The sequence below is a fragment of the Amphibalanus amphitrite genome, unplaced genomic scaffold (assembly GCF_019059575.1).
Source record: "Amphibalanus amphitrite isolate SeventyFive unplaced genomic scaffold, NRLGWU_Aamphi_draft 000236F_arrow, whole genome shotgun sequence".
Classification (NCBI taxonomy): domain Eukaryota; kingdom Metazoa; phylum Arthropoda; class Thecostraca; order Balanomorpha; family Balanidae; genus Amphibalanus; species Amphibalanus amphitrite.
Genome location: NW_024881731.1, coordinates 580951 through 605003, shown reverse-complemented (window position 1 = coordinate 605003; position 24053 = coordinate 580951). Strand labels below are relative to the sequence as shown.

Genomic DNA, 24053 nt, shown 5'->3' with positions numbered 1-24053 from the left:
TCAGAGGTCACACTGCTTACTGCGAGCTGCACCGACCCGGTGTCAGCCGTCTTAGAGGCTATTTTTTGGTAGGATTCAACTCATAAACGCCTGAGCCGTGAGAGCTGATTTTGCCGGACAGGCGTAACGTGATTCCCGTCAGAGGAATGCGGCCGGAGCCGACACACCGTTACACGGAGCAGGCGGCGGCACATGTTCTGCCCTATTTCTGAGTCTCTCTGTTTGCTACGGCGCAGTTGTAGCTATGTATCAACTACATTGGTGTCATGGTTGGTAACCAGATTAGCAACCAAATTTTCTCAATATGACTAGCAGTTGGTTATTGTCTACCCATGATATTGTCCCTGGTTCTCAGAGCTATATACTTGTGACTGAGACGCACAGCTCTGTAGGTGCACGAGCGTTCAACAATCTGAAACAAGCTTGAGGTTATTTCGTGCGGAGTGGAGGGGCAGAGATACCATACAACATTGGCTTATTGTTCAGCGACAATGCACTGTAATTAAGCCCAAACATTTCATAGTTCCAAATGGTTCGCAAAACTGGGCTCCATTGGCAATCAAAGAACGTCATTATGTTGTTGGCTGTTTCACATCAGTTCATTGTCATTTTCTCAGCAGGTGGGATATGTGAGGTTAACGTTTGACAGCGCAACTTGACCTCTTTTCATGGTTGGGTCACGCTCCAGCAGCGAAAATTTAGAAGCTTTAAATAATTGTTTCGCAATTGGATCACATCTGGGTCAGCTATTTTGAGCCAATTGTGCCCACTGTTTTGCCTATACGGTTATGCTAGCTTGATACTGGCGAAGAGTGATTACAGCTAAGCACTTGGCACAGCGTTTACTGTGAGAAACCTTTATGTATAGCCATACAAACTTTCAGTTTTAAACGAACACTTTAAGATTATCTAAAACAGAGAAATGTTGCGCCGATCCATGAACCATGGTCAAGTTGGTAAACATTACAAACGAAGTTTGCATTAAGAATCGACCGTAACCTCGCTTGCAAAATACCCTTGACTCTTTGTTGGCTTTTCGCTTACCTTGCCTCCTATGAGATTGTGTACATATATGGCAAATCACACTTGCAAACGATAAATTCGTGATTAACAAGCACAAACTTCAAGGTCATGTGTTATCTGTCTGTAAAAGTGCAGGTATAGGTACTTACGGATAATTGCATTAAGTAGGTGCAATTAGTTAACGGTAATATCAAAGCCTGTTTCTATTTTGCATATCGATCTTTAGAGCTAGAAACTTGTTTGGTCGAAATCAGCGCCTTACCTTTCAGGTACGTATGTACATGTGTCGGCTTTAGATTTTGATAAGTTTGAAAGCATCAGCAAATGGTTCTCTATTTAGCCGCAAATAACCAAGTGACACAACGTTTCACATAACTGTCAAGCACTCAAACACCAGTTAGTGTCACAGAATCTGATAAGTGTAAGTAATATTGAATGTTTTAGGCTCAGTGAAATCATCGTTGCCTGGCATTTGATTAAACCTTACTAAATCGCCGGCTTCTTGTCAAATGAATCATAGGTACTATGGTCAAATGTGTGCAGAATATGCGGACACGATGGAAGAGTGATGGCCAGATAAAACTAAACCAGATAAAACGACACATTCCTGACATGCTGAGTATCTGTAACTTAACATATCTTGACATCTATTAGACGCCCATTTTATCTGTTGGCTGCTTCAGACATTAAAATTAGGTATATATTTTTTTCCATTTTGCCAGATATTTAATCCATGTATAGCAGATACAGTATAACTTTAACCCGCGCGGGGCTGGGGTCTCCAGCCGAACGCGCGGGGACTGGGGGGGGGGGTAAATTTTACCCCCCCCCCCCTGTTATCTCCCGAACTAATGGTCCGATTTGGAAAATTCAAACGCCAATCGAAAGATCTCATCACGAACAACCAAAAACATGTACTTAATTTTAAGTTTGAGGTCAAGGTCAAGGTCAGGTCAAGGGTACAAATTGCGAGTTCCTACAGTATCGGCCTTGCACCGTAGTTGCCGAAGAATGGAGTCATGGACTGAGACTGATCGCCCAAAACGTGTTCTTAGGCTACCAAGACAATATTCGTTGCATACAATATCATTCAGAGCTCAAGGTCAAGGTCAGATCAGGTCAGGTCAGGTCACCAAAAACAAAATATAGAAAAGGGCATGTGCGACACATGTTTTATGGGTCATTTTACTCATAGAATTCAATAGGCACACTCAATAAGTGATATGGACAACCTCTGGATGAATTTTAGGTCAAGGTCAGATCAAGGTCAGGTCAAGTGAGGTCAAATTTTGAAGTTGGTTATTAACCCTCGCACGACCAGGCCATTTCTCATAACACGAACGACCAGGGGGGGGGGGTTGTTACGACCCCCCCCTGGCGTTTCGAAACGGAAGGTCGTAGAGCTTAGCGGAAAAAACCAACGGATTGCCCTCAACGAGATCTCGCGATTGGTGGTATATTTTTTGGTCCTAGGTCAGCATTTGACCTACTTTTGACCGGTCAAAGGTCAAATTTTCGGAAAAATAGACTTTTTTCAACTTTCGGCGGCGATTGCGGCAAAACGGTGGAAGATATCGACTTGAAACCTTCACTATCGTGTTCCTTGATCAATTCTCTATCGTTTGGTATGTATTTCGTTTCCCTAGCTCTAAAAATGGCGCGTTGGGAGCGCCGGAAGTCGGCAAGGTCACAGTCGGCGGCAGAAATTCGAAAAATCAAAATTCAAATTTTTGAAATCTGATTGTATTTTTGGATTTGGGAGGTCCATTTGCTCCCTATAGAAGCTTATTGCTGCATATTCCCATTGAGGTGACAAGAATTAGCAAAATAGTGGTTCGGGCGCTTTTCAAAAATAGTACCGGACGCTGTTCCTCTTGTGACGTCATAGCTCCGTGACCTGACCTGACCCGGTCAAATTTCTTATACCATATGATAGCCAATACTTGCCCCAACATGCATGGGAAGTTTCATCACGATCCATCAACCGATGTCCGTACCACCGGCAGGAAACCTCGGGCGTTGGCACTCAGTTTGTGAAAATCCGGCCGGAGGCTGTACCTCTTATGACGTCATAACTCCGTGACCTGACATGACCCGATCAATTTTTTTCGGCAAAAGATGCGCAAAGGTTGCCCCAGAGGGTATTGAAAATTTCAGCCCGCTACGACAAGCCGTTTAGCGTGCACTTCGAAAAAACCTCAGGGGGGGTTGATACAACCCCCCCTAGGCGTTCTAGGGTTAAGGCCTAAAAAGGTGTCTATCTGATGCAGTTTTTCACGGAGAATCGAATGGTGCTACTTCTGTTTCCGTATGAGGTCTAGAACTTCCAAAAAAGTCATTTTTCAAAATTTTTGTGTGTCGTGACGTCATACAATTTTGAATAACTCCCACATTTTTAAACCGATTCTTCTAAAACTTGGTATGTAGGTGCACATAGACCACTTCTCTGACATATATTCCGTTTTTTTCGATACACTCAAAATTTTGGATTTTATAGCTATTTTCCCAAAAAAGTCAGTTTTTTGAAAAACTTTGGGCCAAAATCCAACATTTTCAAAAAACCGAGATAGCCATTTGATAGACAAAGTAAAATTACGTATATCCTTTTTTGTTACGTCTTGATTCCTTTAAAAATGAAGATGTTAGCGGCGTTTGAACTTTTGCCGTTTTTGAGGCGAAAATGGCGAACATGACGTCACTAAAACGTCAATTTCTCAAAAAATTTCCGACGGATTTCGCTCAAATTTTCAGGGAACGTGTCAAATTGATGTAAGAAAAGGTACTGAAAGTTTGGCGGCGCTACGCGCTGCCGTTTTTGAGATATTGCAAAAATTCGCGAGGGGGGGGGGTAAAATTTACCCCCCAGCCCCGCGCGGGTTAACGGTCCTCGCATGCATTCACATGTGGTCTTCCCTGCACAGCATGCACAGTACTTTTGTCAAGACGCCCGCCATCCGTGTAAAAAAAAAATACAAGCCCTGCTGATGGTTGGAAAAATAATCATCATCTTCGTTTACGAGCCACCGTGATGCGTAGTCCGGAAAAATCGTCAAAAAGTTCCCACCAGTGGCTTTTGGCATCATACTCGTACGTAACAGTAGGTATGCTTAGGAGCCTGCCAAGCAAATGGTAGCGTCAAACGCTATGGCACAAAGGTACTTTTATCTAAAAATCCGTTAACTGAATAAATGAAGACTGAATGACTGGCTGAATGGATGAATGGATAAATAATGAATGAACAGAATGAAGTTAAAACTGAATGAAGCATTCTTTGATTTTATTTCATTCAGCATCTTCTGATGGGGGCAAGAAGCGCCGGAACATAGATAGACGTTTTACCTATATATCCGCATCCCTGCCGCAGTGCCCTGCCGACAGACAGACAGACAAGTCGTGTCTGCATGTCAAGTGACAGTCCTAGCCTTGGAGAAAACCTGACAGCCTGAACTCTCCGAGCTTGGAGAGCTTTAGGACCCTGAGAACTATACGGGCCATTCAGCCAGCTTAGTCACCAGACCTTACTGAGACCACCATGCGTGTACCGGAGTGGCTTAGCGGGAACGCATTTGCTTTGCATAAGCTTACAACCAGTTGGTTGAGGAAGTCCATTAGCTGGCTTGCACGCCTTGAAGCGGGTTCAATCGAGCCGGTTGGTATAGACATTGACGTTGGCAGTCAGGGCCGAAATTCAGACTGCAGTGCGGATCTGCATGGTTGAGACAGGTATACGATTAAAGGGACCCTCCCACCTTAGCATTAGATCTGAGTTGAGATAGCCAAAATGGGGTCCCTGGCTCGCAATTACCGGTTTCGGCACTCACAACATCGAGAAATGCCTTAAATCGGAAATATTGAATTTCAAAATTGCAGCATTTTGATTCAGAGGGGCTAATGCTAAGGAATACCCCTCTGAATGTGTGACGTCAGCGCAAATATCTAACGATTTTTAAATGTTTGACTAAAACGTTTTGTAGCACGCGGTGGTATATGCTATTTGCGCGCAACATCTGCCGCAAACGCCGCACTTCTAAAATAAAGTCGCTAGAAACAGCGGAGATCCCAAAAAAGTAAACAAAAGTAAAAGTCTAATATCTTGAAAACCGGTGAATATTTTTCGGTGAAATTTGGTAGATATTCGTTTTCGCTCTTTCTGAGCCGAGCGACATCACTTTCATGCCAATTCATAAACTTTTTTTTTTTTTTTTGATAGTCCGGCATTTATTACGAACAACAGTGATATTCTCACAAAACAAATGAACTGCATGACGATATAGTGGGGATGCATCAGATGAACGATGCTTCAGATGAGCTTTTGACTGGTCTCAAACGACCCGAAAAAATACGCACAATGATAGACAACAGCCCGTGTAGACACCTGACATTCCGAACAAGACACATGACATTCCGCATCACGTCTACAACACAGTCAGCTTTAACCCTCCCCTCCCTCCCTAGGTATTCACATGGTCACACTTCTCACCAGCTCAGTTCAGTCTCACAGTTCACTAATACCTCTCACACCAGCCACTTTACCCTAGCGCGGCTCAGTCATTTCTGCTGAGCGTGGCCGGCGACAGCGACTGATACAGCTTTGTGACGGCCGTCAGCACGGCGCTACGGAACACCTCGTCCTCCTCACAGGTCACCGACATGTCCGTCAGGTCAATGTCTTTTTTTTTAGCGGGCCGCGGGCCCCCGCCCGCACCCCCGGAAAATCATCTTTTCCGGGGGTGCCCCCTAACCACCGCCCGGGCGAGGGGAGCGCCGACCCGACCCGACAGGCCGGCGCCCCGCCCGCCCGGGCGGCCGACCGGTCCCTATCAATTGGGACCGGTACCCAGGTTGGCCCGGATGGGTCATAGGGGCGGGGGCCCAGTGCTCGGCAAACTCAGGACTCCGCCACAGGCCGGCGTTCAGTGATCAAACACTCGATACAGTAGCTGCAAGGCGGCGGCGACAGCACAGGCAGCAGCGGCGGCAGCGGCGGCGCGGGCAGAGGCCGCCGGGTTATACTGCACGTGTACATTAGGCAGCAGCCACCGGCCGGGCCGGCGCAGCGCAGCGACGAACCGTACGTGAAGGGCATACGACGGTGCGTGGTTGGGGGGTGGGGGAAGAGGGGTATAATAACTTTGACGTCCCCAAGCTGCATTATGGTGAATTATGTTTTACTTTATATATTAGTACGTAGGTATATTTTATGTGGGCATGTATAGTGTATACGTATGTCCTTATGAAGCATTGTAAATGTACGCATATGACGTATTCGTATTCGTATTCGTTTATTAGGGCTTTTCCAACAGAGTGGCTATTACGGCCCAGTCAGTACATGTAAATATCACATTGCTAAAAAAACTATGCTAAAAAAAACACATAGGTACACACATATATCGGCACAAACATGCAAAGAATAAAAGAGTATAAGTCAATCAATGCTGCACTTTAAAATGCTCCATCAGCTGTCGCCTTGAGGCGGTCGCCGCCACCTCCCGCGGCAAGCCGTTCCAAGCTGCGGCAGCTCGGTAGGGAAACTGCCGCCTGGCCACCGCCAGGCGAACTCGGGGCAACTCGATCACCGCCGGGCCCGCGGCGACGGCGCGCGTTGCCCTCTCGGAGACGGAAGCGCGTGAGGGAAACATAGCTCGCAACGACTCGGGGGCAGCGGCGGCGAACAGAGCACGGTGCACATTGAGCGCATCACGACGCGCGATCATCTCCCGCACGCTGGGCCAGCCGAGCGCGGCGAGAGCAGGGGTCACGTGGTCATATTTGCGGAGGCCGGAGACCAACCGTGCCGCAAAATGCACCACCTTCTGCAGTCGATCCAGGCAGGTTTTGGATGCACCACCCCAGACTGATGAACAGTACTGGAGGTGGGGAAGGACGTGGGCTTGGACAAGGATTTTGAGGATGTCAGGAGAGAGGTGGTGACGAATTTTGAAGAGTGACACGAGGATTGCATTGGTTCGCCGAATGATGGAGGATATGTGTGGCTCCCAGCTCAGGGTTTGGTCAAGGAGAACACCCAGCACTTTGATATTTTTCGCTGGCCGAATATCTACGTCGTTTACTGTGAGGACAAAGTCCTTCACTTTATCAACAGAATTTTGCGTCCCAAGAAGAGTGAAACATGTTTTTTCTCCATTCATTTTCAAACTGTTCAAGCTAAACCAGTTATGAAGGTGTTGGATGTTCTCCTCAGCCCGGGACTTCAGCACTTGGATGTCATCGGGCTTGGAGGGTGCTGAGTCCAGGATTTGGGTGTCATCCGCGTAGGATATGAGGCGGCCATGGGGGAGGAAAGAGGTTAGGTCGTTGACGAAGGTGAGGAAGAGGATGGGGCCCACTATGGACCCCTGGGGGACGCCGTGGGAGAGTGGGAGTGCCGTCGAGGAGCGGACAAGTTGGGAACGGCCAGAGAGGTAGCTGCTGAACCAGCGGGATGAGATGCCATACCACTCGAGCTTGTTCAGAAGCAACGAGTGATCGACACTGTCGAATGCCTTGCTCAGGTCTACTGACGTCACCGCCGCAACGTGGCCGCCATCGACCCTGCGAGCCGCCCATTCGACAATGTCGAGTATGGCATCTTCAGTGGAGTGGGATGGGCGATAGGCATACTGGGATGGGGAGAGGATGTGGTTAGTGATGAGGTAGGAGGTGAGCTGAGAGCACACAACCTTTTCAAGGATTTTAGAGAGAGCTGGAAGGATAGAAATAGGACGATAGTTGCCAGGTTGGTTAGGGTCTCCAGATTTGTGAATGGGTGTCACATGGGCAACTTTCCATGCGTCAGGAAAGGTATGGGTGGAGATGGATGTGTTGATTAGATGAAGGATGAGTGGACCGACTGCAGGGAGACAGCTCCTGATCGCAGTGATCGGGATGCCATCGACCCCGACGGCCCCCGACGCACTCAGCCGACCCACAGTCAAAATCAGGTCAGGCAGCGTTACACATTCAGGGGCGAAGGCACTCGCACACACACGGGGAGGACGAGGGCCAGCAGCAGGGGGGACGGCCCCCTGCGCGGCCAGCATGGCCTCTGCAGCCACACGCGCGCCGACACCGGCAAAATGCTGATTAAGCGGCTTAATCATGCGGCTTAATCAGCGCTGACCGGCTGATTAAGCCGGTCAGCGCTCAGTGCGTCATGTCCATGATCTGGTGGCTGAGCGCCTCCGGAGCCTCGCGCAGACAAGTCAGCGCCATACTGCTTAAGGCGGCTCCAGAAGCGCCTCCCCGTGTCACTGTGCAACGACTCCGTTAGGTAAGACCTGCGCGCTCGTGATAGTAAAAGCTTCGCTCGGTTTCGAAGCCGCTTGTAGACCTCACGGTCAGCTACCGAACGTGTGACAGCCCGTATATACATGTATATTCACGCGTGCATATACATGTACATAAAACATATATACATATATCATATGTATATGCTGCATACCAGTTGCATATGCTCGTACATGTTTGTGTAAATTATTTTACTTACTATTGTGATATTTTACTTTTTTGTTCAATGTACAATCCCCTCGTTCTCAGAACAAAAGGGTGTACAATATTAATCTATGCTGTAATTCTTCTTTCGTTATCTGTGCGTAAGCATGTGTCCAGGGATTTCCATTTTTCCCTGAACTTCTCAGTTTGTCCATTTTTACGTGCTATATATTCTTCAGAAATAAAATCTCTTGAAAGGCATATCTTGAAATGAATGAAATAAGGCAACTTCTGTGCACGTCTTGCCTCGTATATCACATATTTCGCCACCGTCACGCAGTGTGTTATAATTGGTATTTCATTGTGCCCAAATAGTTTAGTTTTATTTGAAAGGTGACCTAACCTGTTGCTCGACATAAAATTGGAAACCTCATCCCAAAACCTGTCCACTACTGGACACATTACGAATAAATGTTTCAATGTCTCTGGTTCCGACTCACAAAAGGTGCATTTGTTATTTTCCTGAACATTAATTATACTTAAGAAAACATTAGTTGTCAGGATACGCATAATCAGTTTAAAATGGAATGATATATATTTGCTCACGTTTACACCTTTTTCGATATTATAAACTGATAACTTTTCAAAATTGCCAACATCAGAAATCCATTTCCTTTCTATTCTCGCGATGTCTTCCTGTGCTCTGGTGTCACTTCCAGCAATTTTTGTGAAATATCTCGTAAATGTTTTATTGTTTAACCCGCGCCGTGCTGGGGGGGGGCGTTTTTACGCCCCCCCCCCCCCTCAGGTTTTTCGCGAATATCTCAAAAACGGCGGCGCGCAGCGCCGCCGTTTTTGGTACACGTGTTCCTACATCATTTCCGCACATGTTGTGAAAATTTCAGACCTAGGCCGTTCAAGGTCAGGTCACCAGGTCACGTCAAGTGACCTTACCTCAGAAAAAGTTCAAAGGCTCGCTATAGCTACACCGACTGAACGATCACTTTGAAACTTTCAGCGATTGATATGAGTAACAGTATGTATAAAATGTATATCTCGGATTTTTGATATCTGTGACCTAAGGTCAGGTCAATTTTGCGACCTCTCCATTATAAGTCAATGGGAGAAAATTGAAATGCGCCTCTTTTGGACGAATATCGTTCAAAACGCTCTCAAACATCGGTTCATAGGTAAACATGACACACTGAATAGGAAAAATGCACCTGTGACCCCTCTGTGTGCCCCTGAGGTCATCTCAGGTCATGAACGGTCGCCAGCAGTTTTTTGGCTATAACTTTTGATAGAGACGTGCTAGAGCGGTGAAAACACGTCAGATGTGTTCAGCTCGACGATACGGATCGACTGATATGCAACATGACCCTTTTCGGTCAGGTCATGACCTTGACCTGAGGTCAAATTTTCAAAATGACCTTTCAAGGTCAACGAATAGTTCATTCGACGCGTCTCGACGAGAGGAACACGATGCTGGCAAAAGTAATATCATGGCGCTTATGAGTCAAAAGTTATTGACGAAAAAACGTTTTTCGTAAAAACGGCTATTTTTGGAGTTTTTGCCCTCTGGAGGCTAAACCGTTGACCTGAGGTCAAATCTGAGAACATTACTCAGAAAGGTCTGTAAAAGGGCTATCGAATGCGCTTTTCCGCGGCGCTGTAGCTCTATCGGTTCCCGAGATAGCCGTTGGCAGTTTCCAAAATGTTGAAATAGTCAACATTTTACCTTTGGTGACCTCTGGTGACCTGACCTTTGACCTGACCCAAAAAATGACCGAAGTGTTTTCGTCCTTATTTTTGACGCTCTTTCGATTGCCGCTTACCGCGTGTCGCTACGTGGCCCAGGAGCCGAGTTAGACGGGGGGGCGTGAAAACGCCCCCCCCCCCCCAGCACTCGGCGGAAAGTTCAGGCCACCAGCACGGCGCGGGTTAATAGGCACTGAATACGTGCTGGAAGCGCTGGTTGCATGTACCATCCTGGTGACTGTTGTTTTTTCAAGGGGGCAGGCAAACTATGCAAGAGTCCTTGGTACTCTAATGGGACACAGTTTATATTAAACTTTTCTTTAAATTGGTGCCATGTCATCAGCCTATTATTTTCGTACAAATCACCAATAAATTTAACGCCCTTTCTTTCCCATCCTGCATACCTCTTCTTTTTAAATTTTGTTAGGTCTGAGTTGAAAATATTTTCGTAGCAAAGAAGACTGTCTTCTGAGCAGAACCTCATAGAAAAAGATATCCATGCGTTTATAACATCCTTCCAGAAAGGATTTAAGATATATTCAAGTTTTTTGTTCAGTGCCACGACACCGTAATTCCAAATAAAATCGTCATTTATTTTATTTGGTACAAGCTCATGCCACGTAGCTTTGTTTCCAGCAATGTGCCTTTTTATCCACTTGATTTTCAGTGAATTCACAAACGATTCAATGTCAATCATTCCAAGACCGTTTTCGGTTACTGTTTGACAAAGGCGTGCTCTTTTTATCGGATTTCTTTGCGAGCCCCACACAAAGTTAAATAAGATGTTATTTATTTCCTTCATTGTTTTTTGACAAGGATTTGGTAGGGAGGCAAGAATATGAGTTATTTGTGATAGCAAAAGAGATTTAACTATGACAATTTTTCCAACCAGTGTTAGGTTGCGGCTTTGCCATGTTCTGATTATTCTTAACATCGCGTCTTTTTTTAGCTGTATATTTTCTTCCGTGATATTTGAACACAACGGGTTAAAAACAATACCGAGTAACTTCAGTTTTGTTACCCATCTTAATTCAATATCAGGGCAAATAATGTTTTCTTCAAGTGCCTTTTTTCCAATCCACATTGCGTGACATTTTGTTACATTTGGCTTTAAACCTGAGAATTTGGCGAACCAGCCCAGCTCGTTGAAAACGTTCCTCAAACTTTCTTCAGATCCATCAAGGAAAAATGTTGTGTCGTCTGCATATTGAATTATTTTTACTGTTGTATTACGTATTTTCATTCCTCTGATCATATTGCTATGTCTTATTATATTTGCAAGTATCTCAGCGCCTATGATAAAAAAGTAGCATGACACTGGGTCGCCCTGTCGACAACCTCTTTCAAGATTTATCTGCCGCGTTGAAGCGTGTCCATTGTAAGTTATGCGCGATATGTTATCTTTGTGCAGACATTGGAAAATTTGGATAAAAGTAGAACTAAAGTTAAACTTTAACAAACATAATTCCAAGAACTTCCAGCTCATTACGTCAAAAGCGGACTTGAAGTCTACAGACAAAAGCATGCCATCCTGATTGTTTTTCTGGCTTTCCCATAATACATCATATACAACTCGGGTGTTCTCACCAATAAATCGTTTCTTTAAGAACGCCACTTGATCCTCATGAATAATAGAATTTAGAACTTGTTTGAGGCGGTTTGCTATGGTTGCGGAGAGAATCTTGTACGTTGAGTTTAGGAGCGTAATCGGACGCCAACTACTAATTAAATTTCGTGGTTTTGATGGTTTTGGAACTAAAGTAATTAGGCCTTCCCGTTGACTGACTGAAAGAGATCCTTTAGATAATCCATATCTTAGCGATTTGTAAACAAAGTACTTTATTTCTCCCCAAAATACTTTGTAAAATTCATACGGAAATCCATCAGAGCCAGGACTTCTATTATTTTGAAGTTTTTTCAGCGTTTCCCCTAATTCTTCGACCGTTATATCTTTATCTAGTAATTCAGCCTCATTTTTTGTCAGTTTTGGACATTCAATTTTGTGGAGGTACCTAATGTATCACCTCTGATTCCGAGAAACAATCATGTTTTTTGAATAAATTTTCAAAATGATTTGAAAGCCCATCAAGAATATCATAAACTTTTTTGAAGGTGGGAGGGTCCCTTTAAGTTTCATGACTTTAACTTGCTTCTTGGAAACCACATTTTTAGCAATATAAGCAACTCATTTACACCTTCAGGCAGCAGCCAAAGAGAGAGAAAAGAAACGAAACAGGCGAATTCGCCTAGTGAACCAAGCTGGACCGTTCAATCGTCGGTCTTTGCACGGCTGGCCGCAGGTGATCCCAGACCGTGCCGAAATCGCGCTAACGCCGCTCTCCACCGGCGACAGATTTGACGCTCTGGCGACGATGGCGGTGCGCCGGAACTGCCGCGGCTCTCCGCTCCCCTGCGTTTGGTAATTAGCAGCAGGCAGCCAGAGTCAGTGTGCTGCGGCACGACCGTCGCCGCTGCGTCAGCTCTGCCGCCCGTGAGAACCGGGACGGGCTGAGAGCACGCCAGATGCCAAGAATCCGGTGGACAGAGGATGGAAAACCACGAGTCATGGTCGTTGGGATGAGTATGGCGTCACACAGCTTTTTTCACCAGGCATAAACTATATCATGGTTATCTATTATAGGTGGTGTAGGTATACTTATTTTTAGGTAATCATCGTTATAAACCATTCCAAAGACAGGAGATAACGCATAGATAGGATGCACCCTAAAAGTATAAGTAAAGTTATCTTATGGGATGCACCTAGGGCCTTGCGTGCACCGATACCTACATCGCAATAGAAGTGTGATTAATTTGTCGGCGCGTGAAAATGTGCGCGTGATGTTAAAAATATGAACGAATATTTTTCTAGGTCAATGTGAGGGAGCGGTGAGCGGCGAGGAAGCCAAGCAAGGCCATATATAGAAGCCAAGTGATATGTCGATCAAGGCAATCAAGGATGTGTCGATAAGGCTCCATGTCGATCACGAATTTGGTGTTGGAATAATTGAATAATACGTGCACATGAATATAACGACTACAAAACGATTGCTACCTACATTCTCCCTGTCTCTTTCTTGATGTTAATCCATCTTTCACACAAATACAGCTTCTGTCATTTTACAATGCAGCACCACCCAGTATTTTTTTTTCGACAGGCAGCGTTACATAAAACTATTATTTTGCTAATCAGTCCTCAAGCGTTCAGTGGTCTCGAGTTCTTCTCAATGAGCGTTCAGCAAAGGCATAGATGACAGTTGACACGATTAATGTTATCTATGGCAAAGGGTTATACTGTTTCATGATGAACACTAGCGGCGGAACACCTTCAATTAAGGGGGCACTGCCGACTTTTGGTCCCATTCTTTCCATGCAACGCCCATAGGGCTAATGTTAAAAATAAATGAATGCCAAAATCAAAGGGGGCACGGTGCCCCGGTGCCCTCCCCGTTCCGCCGCCTATGATGATGAAGGCACACCACAACGCCGACCATCTACTCGTATTCACAATGTCTACCTTTTCTGTCTGCGTTACGTAGGTATGTGTAATGTGTATGTGATAAGTCAGTCACTAAGCCTAAAGTGCCGTGTGCATAGCAGCTACTGCTATGACGGTACACATGTGACATGTTATCTAACTAAATGCTTCCCTTGTTGACCATTATGCGAGCTTTGCCGATTCACATGCTGCAAAGCGTGAAATTAGTCGATGAGCATACAAGCTCAACTAAAGGAACCGAGGATCTGCCTTAGTTTAAATCGTCAGTGACTTATAATGTGCATTTATCATTCATTCACGTCTACTTAGCGCTCCCCTCGGAGCGTTTCCGACTTCCGAGCAAGTTATTTTGGGATCATAAAAATAGGTAATGTTTTGCAATGCACATGAAGAGAGGGTCACCTACTAAGGTTACCGTCAATGACATTATTGACATTCAAAGAATGGTGCGCAAAACAAAATCCTGACCATTGACTTACACGCTTCCGCATTCCATTCGCTTAGAACGACTGGGTTCAAGCATGAAGGGACCTGTGCCAAACGGTCATCAGTGTTATCTCTATAGGTTAGTGGAAACGGGGTATAGACGGACGGGGACGCTCTCGGTTCCCAAAGGGGTGGTGTGGGGCTGGGGTGCCGCAGGTGAGGGTCGGCAGGGCGGTTGTCCTGCTGTCATCGCTTTATAAAGTCGTTTCCACCCGGCCGTCCACCCGTCACCATCTGATGAAAATATCACACCACCCGCACCTGCCGGCTGCCATCGGTGCCAGGATTAATATTTTTCACTTTTTGTGACGCAGTTTTTAGGCATCGTTATAAGAGAACTATAAACGACCATGACACATGCTTCCTTCAATTAATACAGCAGAATGCATTCAAAATGCGTTGAACCCTTGGCTAACACCCATGGTGCCAGCCGCCGGATGACGGGACTTGTGACGTTCAAGGAAGGTGGCACGGCACGATAGTCGACTGGTTAGCACAAATGGACATGTATGCGAGAAGCGCTTTCATTTGATACATGTAGTGGTTTAACCTTGGTCTTAGGGCAAACAAAATTGGTCATCCCAATCACACATGGGTCGAAGAAGCCTGAACCAAGCCTGAACAGAGCCTGCCGTCCAATCCGACCGCACCGCACTCTTACAGTTGGGCAGAAGAACTGTTAGTACTAAATATATCTGTAAGGTGTCGCTACCATTCAGGCTTTTTCATCCACGCAAGGAAATTATCTCGAGTTTATTTGTGAATATGATTTTAATGGAATAAATTTTACTCATAATATAAGAAATCAGCTCCCACTCAGAAACACCTTCATTTAAGCCAGTAAAAGAAACTTGAATTTGTAATGATATTCAGCTATCGATCAGGGCACAAAAATTAACTATCGATGTAGGCACAATCAAGGGCACAATCACTTCGAAATCTTCGCACTGAGCAGTGAGCGCAAGTTAATTGAAGTTTCTATAGCTCTGTAATCAGATTCACCTTGCTAAACAGTAAACATTCAAATCACCAGTACTATGCAATCAAGACAACGCACCTGCAACAAAAATATTTCAACAAAACGTAATGCTGGACGAATGTCGTAAACCGTCAGCTCTAATTCCCTGCGCCACTGCGCCACATGGCACGTAGCGTGAACTAGACGTGAAAAGCATTCCCCATAGGTGGCAGCACATACACCAAACGCGGCCACGCGGCCAGCATTTACCCAAACCGGATGTGACGTCAACTTTAGCAGGCTCACGGCTGGCAAGCATATCCGTGCCGGTGATCCGAGATAAGAGAATACATTGGCACAGAGTAATATTTTGTTTATATTTTATTACGAATTAGGTTGCCCGTCAGGGGCGGATCCAGAAAATCTCCAAGGGAGGGGCCATTAGAAACCAGGAGGCCCCCCCCCCATAATCCCACCTGTTGGAGGCCCCATCTTCCCACTTGTTGGCCCCCCCCCCCCCCCAAAAAAAACTGCGTCTATTGAGCTTATCTAGCTGTTCAGGCAACATCTCAACATCTGTGCAGGCTTGGAGGCCCTCTGTGCAGGTTAGGAGGCCCTGGAAAAGTGGTCATCTCTGTGAGTATAAGAGACCTCCAAGTTATGAAAAGCTTTACCAATCTTCTAACAAAGAAGTCTTCTCAGCTAGTCTTCTAAGAAATAACTAAGTGGATAGGTTAAAAAAAAACTCATCGGATTTCGGCCACTTTATTTTCAGGAGGCCCCCTTTTCAGCTTTTTAACTTTTTAACTTTTTATTTTATTTTTGAAAAAAATCGGCCAAGGGGGGGGGGCCATGGCCGCGCCTGTTGCCCGTAAATGTTCGTTAAATCGTTCCACCCTCGACGATTACCTACAGGGTGTCTCAAAAGTTCGTTTACACATTTCCCATGTCAATAAAGCATATAAGAACCTGCCAAAAATCTAAGGTTTTGGTGTCCGTGTGTACACTAGACAAATATGCATGCTTTGACAACTGATTCGGAAGGTTGGAAACCAAACCCTTTGCCATGGGCGTAGGAACGGCTGGAGCATTGTGGGTGCATGGGTGCAGAAATCCAGCCATGGCCGGTGAAGCGGGGGGGGGGGGGGGCGACACCCGAGCGAAGGCTCGTTACGAGCTTTGAGGGTGTAAGTACCATGTCGAAAAGGTACCAACCGATAAGTGCATTTGGAAGCATTGACCCTCGCATGTGTAGGGGGGTCGGATGAACCCCCCTCCCCATGGTTGTTCGCAAATAACTCGCGCAAAAGAGCGGCCGATCGCGACGAAACTTTTATTACCCTCGAGTTGATCAGTATTACACCTACTCTAAAAATTTCATGACCCTGACCCAAAAGACCTTTGACCTGTGACCTGATTCTCGAGACCATGTTCGGCCGGAATCGCGATTTGGCGTATGTCAGCTCACATTATCCGCGCGTTTCCAGTCTTTTTGTGATTGTAGACGTCCAACCATGTGAAATGATGTTCTTCCCATGCATCACGGTGGGTGTGAAGATAACCTGAAGGTCAGGTCAGGTCATTGACCTTTGATGACCTCGGTTCACTTTTTCGAGTTTTACATGTTTCTAGGGTAGTTTATAGGGCTGATTTCGAATTTAGCATCCATTTGAACGTTTACGAAGTAGTTTTAGTGCTTTCGTGACATGCTACGACGCCGTCAGTGGTAGTTGACACGACACCTACTATGGATAGCCGGTAGGACGCCTAATGGTTGACCTGACCTGACCTGACCCGATCTGGCCTAAATGCTTGAAGAAATCATCTGTGATCAAAACTAACATCAGATATTTGTGATCAGCACCCCGAAAAACCCGATAACAGCTTCACTTTACGCAGTTCTAGCAGGTCCCGATTTTCCCGACTTTTGGAATATTGACCTGACCTGGAAGGTCAACCAATGAAGTAGGACCTTAAAATTGGGTATCATCGGCTTCCTCTCGTCACGGGCAACACCCTCGTTTTTTCCCCGAAGCTCTAGCTCCATCAAGGGCCGAACGGCAGGGGTCCGACCGACCCCCCTCCCCCTCCCCCTATACACATTAGAAGCTGGAAAACGCTGCACACATTCGAGGGCTAATATTGTCAATATTGACTACCGCAAAAAGTAAAAGCGGCCAACTTAGCCATTTTCGAAGATATCGGGCTAAAATTTTTGACAGTGGGTCATCGGTTCGGTATGTGTTCAATCACATGCTCCATTTCCCTTTTTTCAGCACAAATGTAAGTTTTGAAGACCATCACTGATCACAGTAGCAAATGCTTCGAAAGATGGATAGTAGGCAACTTATCCTGAATTTGCCGTGCTGAATGGGAAGTAGTGTTGATGAAAAAGGGGTTTTTGGTTCAGATTAGTGTGGGTGCAGAATACATTGTCTGCACCCACTGGATAAATATTGTGGGTGCAGCTGCACCCTTGCACCCATGGTTCCTACGCTTATGCCCTTTGCTGTATCTCCAAAAATATTTGCCCATACCGATTTTCGTCACTCCGTCAGCTGCCGGAGGCTGATAAAAGGTTACCAGTTTTCAAGCTCTTGTAGGGGAATCCCCTGCAGTTTCTGCGTCGGATTTAGGTTTGACGAGCTCCCCGGCAACATCCGCTTCTCCCTGAAAGCCGACAGCTTGCATCGACACCATCCGTGAGTATTTTGTAGGTCTTCTCTGGCGCTAACTCCTTCATGAATGACTGGCGCCGACTTCCCAAGCACCATTTTCCTTTTCAAAACAACCCCATTCCTGAACAAATGGGAAGTGCCAGGGGCAAATTTTTCGCAGCATATCGTAGCAGAATGTGTCGGCCATCTGTTTCTTAGACACATTTTGCAAATTTTTTTGCAAATCCCGAACGCTCGTCATTCCCAATGCCAAGACCTTCGCTGGGTTCCGGAGTGTTTTCCTCAGGAGAGGTTCTGCTTTGTAAACGGCCAAAACCTGTCCATCGTGCGGTTTTGTCCGGATTTTGTGTGTAAAAGAAAGCTATTTACTCCAGATCTGCCTCTTGAAAATTCGTTAGATAAAACTTTACATTAATTGACACTTTTGGAGGGTCATTTGTCCTCGGCATTGACGATTTTCGCATTATTTTCCCTCAAAATTTAGCGTTATAGATATTATAAACAATTTTAAATGATATTTTGTCTTTATTTTATGATGACCTGCAATTTTTGAAACTGGGTAACCTCTGTCTGTGAGCTTCTAGTCAGTTTTCAATAGTTAGGACTGCATTTTCAGCTGCTTTCCGGAGCACGAGTCTGCTGCGGTACAAGGGTCGTTCAAAGCGCTGTTAGTCTCGCATGGTTTTGTCCAAGGCTATATAAACCAGGTAGAACGTTCCCGACGAAAAAGTGGTGACAAGCGATAATTAGTAGCCGCGTCCCTCACTTGTTCAAAACTATATCCGCAAGCAGCATTTACAGGCTAGCGGAAATCGACCAATCGGCGTTCGGCAATACTCGACGCTGATTGGCCCGATGCTCGTGACGAAATTGCGGGGGACTGTAGCTATTCCCCTATGGCGTTTAATAGACTTACGGCTTTTGAAGGGGATTTATACCAGTTTTTGTTGGGTTTGAGGCCATTTTTGAGCTTGGATATTCTTTCTGTGACCTTTGACTGTGTAATAACGACATTTAATCATAACATTTCTATATACTACCGGTGTCACATCGGCCAAAAAGACCGTAAGTACATGGGATAGACGGACCACTGCTGATGGGGCCACACATGTCGGCGTGTGATCATCGGAGGTCCATGAGGGCTCGACATAGGCCCTTCATGGGTCGGTATAGGACCGGTGGGTCCAGTGCAAGCCTATCAGGGGCCGGTGCTGACCCAACAGGGCCCAGTGGAATATAATGTAAGGCTGTCTACGGACGTTGAGGGCTCATGGAGGCCATATAGGACCAATAGGGACCACATAAGTCAGTCAGGGGCCATTTAGGCCAATAAAGGCACTTCAGGGGACTTGAAAAGGTCATTCAAGAGCTGTGGTGGGCCCATGAGGGGACGGCATTGGTCCAGCAGGTGCAGTCAGGGGATGTTGTACGGGTTTCTCAGTGGCCCATTTGGGCATATCAGTGACCAATTTGGACCCAGCAGGGGACTTTGTAGACCTATCAGGGGCTGGTGATGGTTCATCAGGGGCCAGCGTTAGTCCATCGGGGCACGGCATATGCCCATCAGAGGTAATTGCGAGCCCACGCTGAACAATGATGGCCCTTCAACGGCCCCTAATGGATCTACATTGACCCATGGGCCATGATGTGTCATGTATGCCCCTATGACAGGCCTACTCAGACCCCTGATGGACATTCCCGGCCTCTGATGACCCTATACTGAATGCTGATGGGGCTCTAAGTTTCTCCAATAACCCTTCGTCAACCCATTATTACCATACGCTGGCACTAGGGGCCCCACATCAGCCGCACGGCAGTCCGTGCCATGACAGCATGTCTTTTCGGCCGATATTACATCGGTAATATTTATTAAAATCATGATTTTATGGTGTCATTATATAGCTAACAGTCATAAGAAATATATTTCAACTCGAAAACAGCTCCAAACAGCATATAATTTTAAAGAAACTCCTCCGAAATCCAAAAGCCTATTCGGGTCCATAGAGAATAACTGCGGTCCCCCGCAATTTCGTCACGAGCGTCGGACCAATCAGCGTCGAGTACTGCCGAGCGCTGATTGGTGAATTTTCCGCTAGCGTGTAAGTACTGCTCGCGGAACAAGAGTTCGTCGACAATCCTCCACAAACGTCTGTCACCATTTTTTGTAATGCTAAACAGCCGGAGCGTACCCCCTGGTTTTGTCCTTCAAAAATTTTAGCCACCGTTTTTATTAGATGACCATCATGTTGTACTCATCCTCGCCGACACTTTGCCATGTGTCATTTCCGACCTAACCATTCCCATTACTCGTGAAGCAGAGAGTTTCTCAGCCGACCCGAGTATGCGACCTCCATTTTCATGCCTGATCCATGGTCAGAGGTGAACCCTTTTTGTGAGCTCATGAAGGGTCGAATGCGCTTGAAAACAATGAAGCTGCTTGAGGAAGGTTGTTACCAATGCCCATGCAAAATTTCGACTGTTAATTTCTTGTTGATTCAGAATTATTGACAAAAAAGCATGGCTGGTACCTGTAAACGAACTATTGAGACACCCTGTACTTGCAGCTCAAGACGAAACGCACACAGCTTGCCGGCGCGACGGTGCCGGATGCCGACACGTATCGACCAACTGGGGCCATGCTCCAGGGGATAGTGATAACGACGCCATCGGGATTCAGGCATGATCTCTGACAAATAAGCCGCCAAACGTTTGCAGCCCGATGACGAAATGAAGAGTGTGACTCGGGATTGCGATAATCGGCAATGGTAAAGGCTGGATGAATAATTTACAATTGTACGTCCGTGTACTGTACGTCCGTGTACGGACTGGGCAGACTTATTATTTATCCTATCATTGGATAATTTAGAATGGTGATATTGATCGGCGCATGCGAGTAGAGAGCCATGGGTGTAGGAGCGCCAAAAATATTGGTGAAGGATGTCACCTGAACCTTTTGAGAAGGTACAGGACCTTGCCGCAGGGGGGGGGGGGGCGAATTTCGTCAACCCCTCCCGTTTTTTTTTCTCGCAAATATCTCGCGCCATTATCATCTAATTAACGTCAAATTTTTAGTACATGTCTAAAATTGAATTGTGCATCTTGCCATGAAAGCAATGAGTAAATCGGTCTGCAACTTTTTTCAGTAACGGTTGTAAAGTCAAAAATCCCTGCGGAGTGGCGACGCGGGCGGTGCCGGCCGATTTTCACTGCCGGCGCCGGACGGTTAAGTCTTTGCGTTGCTCTGCTTACCGCTGCCAATGCTCGATTTGCGTCAATGTATCATTGCAAACTTAAAGATGTACGGACTACAAGCAATTTTATAGTAAAAGAAATACGAAAATCAGCTGGTATCATTTTGAGTCTCGTGTGTGCAAATCAAACACAAAACTGTGACTGAAACGCTTCCCGCGTCGGCTGTTCCCGTCTCAGCCCGAAGACATCTTACTCTTAGAAGAGTTTTAACTTCTAAGTGCCGTCATTTTATGACTGGATTAACTATAGATTCTCAATGCATACTCAAAAAGGTATGTGCAATCTTTTAGTGAGAGAAATATGAAAATCTGCTGATAACTTTTTGAGGTACGTGGTGTAAACACAAAATAAGCGCTTATCTGGAAAATTTAACTACGGTTGACCTCATTTGACCTAAGGATATTGACCTAGTGCCATGAAATTAACACACAATAGAGTTCCACACTAGTGGTGCCAATCGGAACTTGGACCTTCGGAATTCCGATTTTGTCCTCCAATGTCCAATTCGGAATTTGATTGGACAAAGGCAGCACGCTTTGGACAACATTGGATAATCACTTGGTACACCTCAGCACTTCTGTTAAGTAATCGTGCATAGCATTGATTGACGAATAGAAGGTTCAGCTTAGCTCTCGATATGATAAACACTTTTCGGCTGGTAAGGTATGTAATAGTCAGTTCATTAAAACCAAATTAAATGACAGGGCTCAGTGTTAATTATTGCGTAGTTTTCGGACATCTTTCGGACAAATGGCTGGCTTGAACATCTTTGGAAGGAGAGTCGACTTAACTGCCGGACGTTGGACGGACATTGGACATACATTTTCTGCAACTGGCAACACTATTCCACACCGTCCCCAACCACCCTCCGAATTTCGTCTTTTTGACTTCCGTAGGAGCTGAGATCTTGGGGTGGCGACATTCGCCACCCCTTTCCACTGGGCATAGTTCTCGGAACCCTTCCACTGCGCATGTTAAACCTACCCACCCGAAACTGTTTCCCATCGGACTTCGAATGCTATTTTGTATTTCACAGAAGAAATACGAAACCTAAAATGTTTGAAGAAAATCTAAAACCCCTCTGTATAAGGGGTCATTTGTTCCGAATGCTGCCCCCCCCCCTCCCCTAGATCAGCCAGTGCGTCGGTCTGCAACCTCTTGGGGCCTACGTCAGCCTGAGAGCCTCACGCCTGCTCAGAATCGCAGGTCGGATTCCGGAAATATGTTGGCCTTAGTGAGGGCCCCATGCGAGTCCAAAGGGGCTCCCGCGACCCCAGACTCCTGGGGTCTCTGAGGGCTCGTTCTGGTCTCTGATGACCCCGTGCTTGTACTCTCCTGGAGGCCCATACTGACATTTAAAGGCTGGCAATGCTGACAAAAACCTCTGAAGGTTCTCACCGGAATCTATGGGCCCTGGATTGTCCTTTGAATTGGTGCCAAGGCTTACATAATTGTCTGAAAGGGTTTATGCTGATATGTGTGCAGGTTCAGCCATCTGTCTCACGTGGGCCTCTCACACTCACCCAGTGGCCTGAGCCTGAGGGCCGGAGCCAATGAAAATGAAATGCTTAATCCTTGATGTATGATAGTTACTTGAGAGACCAGCATAAATCCTATCTTACGAACATGAACTAATTCGCGATTGACGTAAACCGGTCATGTAAACGGGGCCGCTTTTTGGACCATTGAGGGACCTAGATGCTGCACACGGGTGCTCTTATGCCTAAAGTTATGCTCCACTGCTCTTTTTTTCGTGACCAAAGTCCTACAAATTTCCCACGAGTTAAAACAAGCCAATTTATTTTGGTATTCACGGCATTGACTGAGATACATTTACACGTTTACCAACTTCAATATAGTTTTCGGCTTTACCTATTATTTATTAAGTAGCGTGAATTGTGAAGAAGTTGTGCATAACGCTTGAAAGGTCGGGATAATTGGGCGCCTGTTGCCGTCTTAGCCTTTTTGTTCATCCCATTTGGCATTACTATTCTTTTTTTTTTTAAACATTAGATCAACCGTCGAACCCAGTCGTTCTAAGCATTGGTGAAGACCCTCACATGCATTGCTCAAGATTGTTGAAGGATCCTTCACCAATCTAAAACTTTGGTGAAAGGTATCCTTCACCAAAGAGATACGTTGCTACACCTATGTAGAGAGCCGTCATGCGCCAATACCCAACTGCATTGCGATTTGCGCAAGACTGACGATTCAAAGGACGAATACGTAAATCAAGGAATTAAAACGGCTCTAGGTCGACTTGGGATTTTTCGATTCGGCCTTCGGGCTATATCAAGTCGGCTTTTCAGGCTATAAAATCACGGTGCGAGTTCATGTCACTGGTGTCAATGACCTCCACGGAGCTGTTTTTGCTACCAGCGTTTCGGGGAATCCTCCACAGACCACGCGACTACCATGCCTGTGTCCAGGATTCCTGGATCCTGTCTGTGCTGCACCCCCGTCCATCCCCTGAGACTGCCCAGCTAGCAGAAATTCCTCCGAAACCCGGTATCAGCTGTGGCGCGACAGTGGCTAGGTCGGTGGGATCAGTCCCGGCCCCGTATCTTTGTTGCCGCTTGTTTTGGCGGCCGTAGGCGACTGTGTTGATTGATAGAGTCAGCGTCTCTTGGAACACCGTACCGAACACCGTACCGCCGACAGGGAGCCGACAGGGGTCGTCCACCCTCCCCCCCCCCCGCCTTTCCCTCCCACAGCCCCTTCAGCCTTCAGTCGCCCGCGTCTCCAGGTGCAGTGTCGTCTGTTCAAGGCCACACAGTATCTCTACGGGTACTGCCTCCGGCCATTGGCGTGTGGCAAGCAAAGCACCCACGCTGAATACACAGCCGAGGCTCGATCATAACTGAGTTTGCATTGGCCTGCAGCCAATGAGGTCAATGTGTGCGGGTGAAAAACCTGTTTGGGAGGTTCAGGAATAACCTCGGGTTTTTGTCCGACGGGCGATGGCGCTTCC

The 24053-nt window shown here is 46.2% G+C and overlaps 1 protein-coding gene across 1 annotated transcript in view; it reads left to right on the top strand.

Annotated features, from left to right (window-relative positions):
* Nucleotides 1-12326: 12326 nt before the first annotated feature.
* The window catches only part of LOC122385970, a 31283-nt gene continuing 19556 nt past the window's right edge, over nt 12327-24053 (top strand). Inside the window, exon 1 of the mRNA XM_043374725.1 lies at nt 12327-12342. The gene's annotated coding sequence lies outside the window, so the exon portion shown is untranslated. The remainder of the gene's footprint in view (nt 12343-24053) is intronic.